Here is an 8,537-nt window from a genome sequence, read left to right as displayed (position 1 = left end):
GAGCCAGGAGGGGGAGGGTCGCTCAGTGCCCGGGGTGCAACAGGGTGCTGTCGGCCGCCAACATGGCGAGGCACCAGAGGGCGTGCCTGGTGTGGGACATTGGGGGAGGGGGCAAGTCCCTGACGGGGATCGACGGCCCGGAAATGGAAAATAGATGGATAATTGGTGATTGGCAGAGGCATGATAAAGTTGCCTCATAGACAAGCCGAGAGCCGTCGTGGGTCTTTTTGGGCGAGATTTTAAGCGATCATTTATGGTTATTTACTCCGTAAAAGGCTACAGAGACACCGTATGTCTTGCACACAGTCTCCATTCGCAGATAGCATTCTGCAACCTGTACAACCTTTCGGCAGATCAGTCACGCCTCGAATAGGCGAACGAATTGCGCAAGTAGTATGGGAAAAAAAGAACACGCCAATGATCCATGCCTGGATCATAGGCGCGATAGTCTGGATCATGGCCACCCGGATCCAGGCGCGATAGCCTGGATCATGGCCACCGGATGGAATGGCGGGCTGTCCGCTGATGACTGGATCACGGCCACCAGATGGAGCGGCGGGCTGTCCGCTGATGACTGGATCATGGCCACCGGATGGAGCAGCGGGCTGTCCGCTGATGAGTCGCGGAGTTGCGACCAGCAGCGTCAAGGCGAGGATGGCAGCGACTGTGCAGCGCATCTTGGGTCAGGACTGGTAATCAGCAGGGGCGACATTAATGAACTTAACACGTTTTAATTACATTTACCTTACTCATAAACTGAATTTTTCGAATGTTATAGAAACTGTTTGAATTTCTGGCCCTATAAGCTACTCGACCGCATATACATAATACTCAAAGAACACACCTAGTTTTTCAAGGTTCAAACTGATGGTATAACTGAATTTCTTCATTAAAAGAACTATAGAAGGCAACATCATTTAATAGCATTACTTTATTATAATAATTAATATTATAGCTAAAAAATGATTTGATGAGGGATTTTAAAAGACCAGGAATGATCTGTACCGAGCGAAGCTGGCACCGCAGGCCGCTTAATGATACAGACTGAAATGTTGGTGCAATTGCAAAAAATCGATATGTTAAATATTTTTTGTTTTTTTAATTTTAATCTCTGAAACCTCCACTAAACTGAAATGGCTGCTCCCGGCATCCAAACACGTATTACGGGTACGCGCCCCAAATCTCTTGTATGTTACGGCGTCAGAACAAAATGCAAAAAAAAACAACAACAATATATATGTGATATTAATTTTGGGTAATTAGGTCAATTTGTTGTGCTTGCAACCTGGTGCTGTAAATATTGTAGCGATTGCTGGGCGTATCCGTAATATCTGCCGTACATATTGCTGAAAGTCTGACATTATCGTGCCATCACAAAGCAGTTCAAAGCGGTTTTCTATTGCAGAGAACTAAATATTGACGTGAAATCAAAATAGCTTCATGTGTATAGTGTGTTGATTTTAATTACAACAAGAAACAATTCCTTAAACTTTGGGGTTGAATGTACGAAATGGAATTTTGACTGTCCTTTAATTTGTATGGCTCAGTGATGCCTGATGATGCTCAGTGATGCCCGATGATGCTCAGTGATGCCTGATGATGCTCTTGATGATGCTCAGTGATGCCTGAAGATGCTCAGTGATGCCTGAAGATGCTCAGTGATGCCTGATGATGCTCTGTGATGCCTGATGATGCTCAGTGATGCCTGATGATGCTCAGTGATGCCTGAAGATGCTCAGTAATGCCAGATGATGCTCAGTGATGCCTGATGATGCTCAGTGATGCCTGATGATGCTCAGTGATGCCTGAAGATGCTCAGTGATGCCTGATGAGGCTCAGTGATGCCTGATGGTGCTCAGTGATGCCAGATGATGAACTCCAATATGAACTGTCAGAAAATAGGTTATGGGATTTAAAACAGTATGAGAAACTAAGCAATTCTCTCCCATTAACGATAGCGAAAAAAGTAAGGACTTTTAATAGCTCGATGCTCAATTCGTATCTGAACGACGTGTGATACACTTTTGAAAGAAGTTTAATCAGGCACCAGGAAAATGATATCAAACGATAAAGTTTCGAGTGTTTAACTGCGTATGCTATGGAAACAGTACAGTTTTACTCACCAACTGTTACCGATAACAGGCGTTATGACGCGCACACTAAGTTTTTGAATTCTTCCTAATCGAAACAAATAAAATCGACTACAAAATTGTAGCTTAAAAATAACGGAGGAGTAAGTAAGCTTTGTTACCTAATTGAAGTGTTTTATACTTACTTGTGCGTGCTCATATATGCGTATACATACATATATGCGCCATTGCATTATTTGGAATTCTTGTCTGCCGATAGATGAGTTTATGTCATAATAATTGATTATGATCAACATATAAAGTTTTTCTTTGCAGAGCAACTGATTAAATAGGGATTTTAAAGAATATTATATAAAGAGAAAGAGACGTTTCCTATCGTCTCATATCTTTTAAAGTTGGGTGAATCGGAGTGATTACTCCACCAAATTTACGTTACGTTCAGTTTCAGGTTCAAGATACCGGTATTCATTACTTATCGTTTTGTCAGGTGGTTGCCGAGTGGCACTTGATAATTGGAACGATAAAAAGGTTCTCTTTTTGGAAGCGTTACGGCAAAGAAAATACAAGAGAGGGTTGTAATGAAACACTGATACATTTTATATTAAATTGAGAAATTCAAATTCACATCCTACGTTAACAAAAGGTGAGCTGAACACAATCAAAAGTGAGAACCTATCAGTTTACATACGTTGATCAATTGCTGTTCCGTTGAGCCGTACGACCGTTGCAAACGACCGTATTGTACACGCACACTTTGCGGCCGTAGGGCTGTCTCTTATACACATCTAGATGTGTATAAGAGACAGGTTGTGGTGGGCGCTTTGTGTCAAAAGCCGTGAAGATGCCCGGCTGCGTTACGCTCGGGAAGGTATATGAATCGCACTGTGGACTTGGGCTATGCTGACCTCTAGCTATCCACCCACAATAGAGCTCTAGAGCTACTAAGCCGCGGACTACGCTAGAAACACCGCATGTCTTACCGGTTCTGAAACTGCCTGTAGCCATAATGCCGTATGTTCGCAGCCACAGTTCTAGTTATTAAAGTCTTTATAGATTTGTAACTACAGCATGACTGGAGTTTCAAATACATGAAGATTCTTATATATATATATATATAATAATATAATATACAATATATATACCGACTTGAGCAATGTATGCGGACTTGCGGCGCTACTTTAGCATGTAGAATGCATACGCGCCGGAATGGATATGAAAGTGATGGTGGCATTGGACAATGCTGGCCACTAGCATGCATCTCGCTTTCGTAGGGTACAGAAGTGAAATTCTAGTCAATCCCCAGAAGGAATGCAATTATTTGAAGGTAGTCATTAAACACTGTGAATAATCGAACTTATAATTTTGAGTGTTCAGATGCATTCATAAACAAGAAAAAATACATTACTAATTAATTTTTGGATACTCTAACACATAAATAAGATTCTTTTATTCATTTAAAGATTTGGGCCCTTCATCGAAATAACTGCCGATTCAGTCTTCCATATACAAAAAAGGTTTAAGTAGGGCCCTGGGAGAAGAAACCACACCTGATGTCATTATTATTATTGAGTGAAATATTTGTTTACTATTTTTTTATCCGGGAAAATAAAAAGGCATAATTCGTCAAAATCGCTCTCTAACAGTTTTTTCTTACGCAAGTTATGCATCATGGATACTGTGCCTGGAGTTTCTTCGTCAAGATATTCGGCCACAATTGAGATTCCTTGACAATATTCTAGAAATCCACGCAGATGTGATTAGGTCTTCGGATACTGATTAATTCTGAACAAAGACATGAAAGTCGTGTTTCAGGCCCAAAATGTAATATAACAAAACGCTTTATTAGAAAAGTGAGTGTTATAAATATGAGGTCATTAAAAGATCCGTCGATCCATTATTCCGATCTCCAAAGGTTGAATCTTGGACAAAAGCTAGCAAATTTTCATCAGTGCAGAACAGACAGCAAATTGTATTTCTGGAGAGTAGTTTGTGTAAGACGGAGCATTGCGTTTTTATTGTCACAAACTCTGTCTCATTTCGAAATAGCTCCAGAATACTTAGGGGAAACACACTAACCTGTAATGAGGACTCTCATTGAAATCAACGTAATTCTGCATTTGATTCTGATGGCCAAGTTGAAATTTGGTACTGGGATTCGACTCAACCGTTGGTTTTCGCATCGTTGCGCGATTGTGATACGTTATTCAATCATGATCCGCTGCTTGCTAATTTTATCATCTTAGTCTTCAATATTGAAGGAAACGGACGTCACACTTGAGGACAAGGTCTGCTAAAAAAAATTGAATTTTAGCCCGTGTGAAGATTTCTATCGTTTTTCAGCTGGTGCCGATGAAACCACTGCTAAATCGCTGAAAACGAGCTCGGAAGTATACAATCATACTTTTTTCCGGTAAATGACATTTTCTCATGTCCGTTATTATCAACTTCCCGATTTATCATCAGTTTCTTCGCATATGTTAATAGATAAACTGAACGAATATATAATGACTCAGTTGCCGTACAGCATGTCATGAAAATTTTTTTTTGTGGACATATGCAGGGCAGGCAGGTTACTTCGTCAAACAAGTGCAAATACTGAATATGATATGCAACCAATTCATGGACATGAATAGTAGCTATTGTTGCGCTCAATAAATCATTCATCTAATTATAACATTCAGGGGTGATCCATGTGATCCATGTCCAATTACTATGCCAAGTTCCACTATTTACTACTAGCTTATTTTCAAATGATAAAACAAGGTATAGGAAATTAATTGTGGTTATTATGTTTATTGATCATCTGATGTTAAACTTGTGTTGATCTATTGAACCAAGTACATGCAAACATTTCTTCATAAAAACTTGCACGTTTCTTTCCGGAAAATTGATACCATAGCTAGTTCCTATATACAACCCGTAAAGTATGGTCTGATGTCGCTATCAATGCCCTTAGTATCCTTAGTATTTGTTTGGGAGATATCAGTCCCAGGCCACGATGGATCGTCGCCTCTGATTATCGTTCATCCGCCCTCATTTGGGCCACCTGATGGAGTGGTTCTCTGGAGTGGTTCTCGTAGAGAGCGCATCTTCTCGTCCACGAAAACGTGAAGTCACGGACAGACGGAGGGACAGGCAGATGGACATGACGAGCACAATGGAGCATTTTTGCAATAAATGAGAAAATGCGCTAAAAAGACCTGAACTTTGCAAGGTGACACTTCTGCCCTGCAATAGACTTCAGTTTTGTAAAAGAACAACATAAGTCCTAAAAACACATGAGATGACAGCACCTGACGAAGAAATACTTAAACGTCGCCAGTCTACCAGCCTCTGACTAAAAAAGATTTGAACTTTGTATGATAGCCTACCCTTGACCTACTATGAAAACTCAGAGGTGCTTCATCGGCACTTAACTCTCCGGAGTGTCTCGTTTTGCCATCATAATTTAATAATATTAACTACTATTTTTTTGTCCTATTTTGCTGGTTTATCTAGAAAAACTGCTAATTTATACTCAAGTAAAAACTGAAACATCAAAAAGCTTTGCTGGATATCCCCGATTCCTGAAATGTTGTTTTTTAACAGTATTTACTGTACTCTATGTACTGCATCTATAATCTCAAACATGAACTCAGTTACTCATTATTCTATGGAGCTTTTTCCTTCTCTTTCGGCAGAGTTACTATTCACTCCCAGCTTTGCTAACCAGCCTCTAAATCCTTACAAGTATTTCTGAACAAGCTCAAGGGAATATTTAATGTTTAAAAAGCTAACTTGCCAATAAAAAATTAGGCCTGATAACATCAGGAATAACAGGTCAATTCCGAGCTGCAGCGCACAATAATTATTGAGACCTTTTGCCCATTGTCAATTTCTCGCCATTATTTGCGCCGGCATAACTCATCACCTACTGTAATATTAATCAAGCTGTGAATGGTGTAAAAACTAAATTATATATAATGTCACTCCAGCCCTATTGACTTCGATAATCCACTGAGTCATGTGGGCAAAAGTGTTATTCTGAACTCACATTTAGGAAAGAACTGCGACCGATGGTGCCGCAGTTGCACAGCGGCAGCTTGCGGGGCCTTTGCAGGGCGAGGACGAGGCCAGTGTTAGGCTGGAAATAATCTCATCATAGTTGTTATATAGTCCAATATGACGGAATAAGTTTTCGTCCATATTTTATCAAAGAAATAATTATCTAAATATGTAAATACTTATACAAAGGAATCAATGCAAAAATCAACATGTATGCAATGACTCGTCATTGAATAGATTAATGTAAATAACTATTTTCGTTCTCCTTCTATGCTAAGCTGCAATAGAATAACTTAGTAAAATCCTCGTTAGATTTTATGAATATTACATACCTGCATGCGCTGGTCATCAGGTAAGCGCTGTATGAACATCCGCAAATTTACCATTATTTTTTCATCCTGAAAAGCAATGTATCTTACGAATATGAATTAAATTTTATGAGTTTAACCCTATGTAATCATCTAAAATGGATTATCTTCCATTTATTCACGTTCTCTGAATTCGAAGTGTAGGAGAAAGTTACCACTTTTTTCAAACATGTATATACTATGTTGTCGTACAACCGTGTATGTGTACATAATATTATAACGACAGCTTAGCTTCACACTCATCGCATCTGTGAGCTCGTCGCCAGGGTTGTGCATCAAGAGTAAGAAGCAGAGAGCCTAAGAAATGTAGACTACACACTGCGTTATGTCCTGTCCACCGTTCTGTTTGGTTATCGTCAGATAGTAAATTGAGAAGCAAAGATCAGAGTGGTCACCAATGGACAGAAAAACAAGAATACACGAATACAAGCGAATTAAAAGCTCGATCGCTTGATCGATCAACAGCAGCTGGTGTTCTATTTCTCTCAGAATATTGGTAGTTGACTTCAGCTGTCGTGCTGCACCTCCGACTGGATTTATGTGGTATGTTTGTGTCACGGTATCATGCATGTTACCGACTGAAGAGCCATGTCCTGAAAGTTGAGCTGAATTTCCCTCGAAAATTTTCTCAAGAACGCCAAGGAAAAAATTGAAGCTAAGAATCAAAGTGAAAGACAGAGTCCAACGGACGTAGAAAGCCAAAGCCTCCATCAATTGAACTATCTGAGCTTGGCGTTTTTTCAGAATTTTTCAGACAAGCGTTTGTCAGAATTTTTATGTCCATTATTAACAAGTACAAGCCAGTTGGCCGAGTTGCAAACAACATAATCAATAAGAACGAATTAGGTGCAAATTTACGTGAGCGATGCGAGTTAGGTTTCTAACTAAAATTGATACGAGAGAAGGCCGCGAAAATTTCCGGAAAGGTGTCTTGACTGAATTTGCATTTAAGAGCACAAAACACCACCGCAACCGGGGCAACAACATACCAAGCGCTTAAGAATATTCCAGACATGGTATCAACTGAGTAGTCACGTGTACCGATGAGGTATGTGGAACAGGTGAGGTAGAGAGCGTTCATCAGGCAGTACCAGGTTATTTTCTTCATGTTGTTGAATTTTGAAGCAGTCGTTTTCTTGTCCTGGTCAATACACACAAGTTGAGCTTCAGTCGTTGTGTTGCTCATCTCACTGGCGTTTTCAATATGCGCTTCCAACAATTTCATCTCGATTATCTGGAGCCACATTTTTATGTTCCCAAAGCAACCCTATGAACTTGAGGGCCTCAAACCAACGTTGCAGTGAATTTTTTTATGGCGTGTAGCAATCTTTTCTTGACGAAATTTATGAATTTCCTTGATTTAATTATTCAAATTTTTAGTTTTTTTTATTCGTCAGACTGACTAGTAAGTAAAAAAAACAGTAAGTCCATAAATGATAATCGGTTTACGCTAAACTAGAGATTTAATAGATTTCAGTACCAAGGTTTGGTTACTCGCTCTAGGACATGATCCAAACTGAGCCGAAGATACGTTCCGGCTCGAGAAATGAAAAATGCTTCAATAATTTTCTATGTTTCGACTCTGCAACAGAGACATATCAAGATCTGTCAAGCCTGTGAATCGCCAATCAACCCCAATGCATGTATAATCATGAACATATTATTCCCCGACACGGATCTATTATAATATGAATGCGGCGCAGACACTGTCATATTTCGTACAAGCAAATAGTATACGCAGACGCATGGCCTACGTACAACAACATATGTATGTAGACCACCACACGTAAATGCTGTTCTAATTTAATCACGAAATTTATTTACTCCTTTAAAAATTACTGTCTACTTCTGCGGAATTCAACAACGGCATTAAATGAACAGCGCTGTGCTTTGCTGTAAGCGAAGAAATTTACACTCATTTTAGATAAAAGTGGCGAAGGTCCTATAGCCGACTTTTTCAAATTTCCAGGGCTGCTTTTTTATTGATTATGTGCAATTGTTAATTTATTTTTATTTGATAGATTATCCGCAGTGT

The sequence above is a fragment of the Hyalella azteca genome, unplaced genomic scaffold (assembly GCF_000764305.2).
Source record: "Hyalella azteca isolate HAZT.00-mixed unplaced genomic scaffold, Hazt_2.0.2 contig15345, whole genome shotgun sequence".
Classification (NCBI taxonomy): domain Eukaryota; kingdom Metazoa; phylum Arthropoda; class Malacostraca; order Amphipoda; family Hyalellidae; genus Hyalella; species Hyalella azteca.
This window is presented reverse-complemented; position numbering follows the sequence as displayed.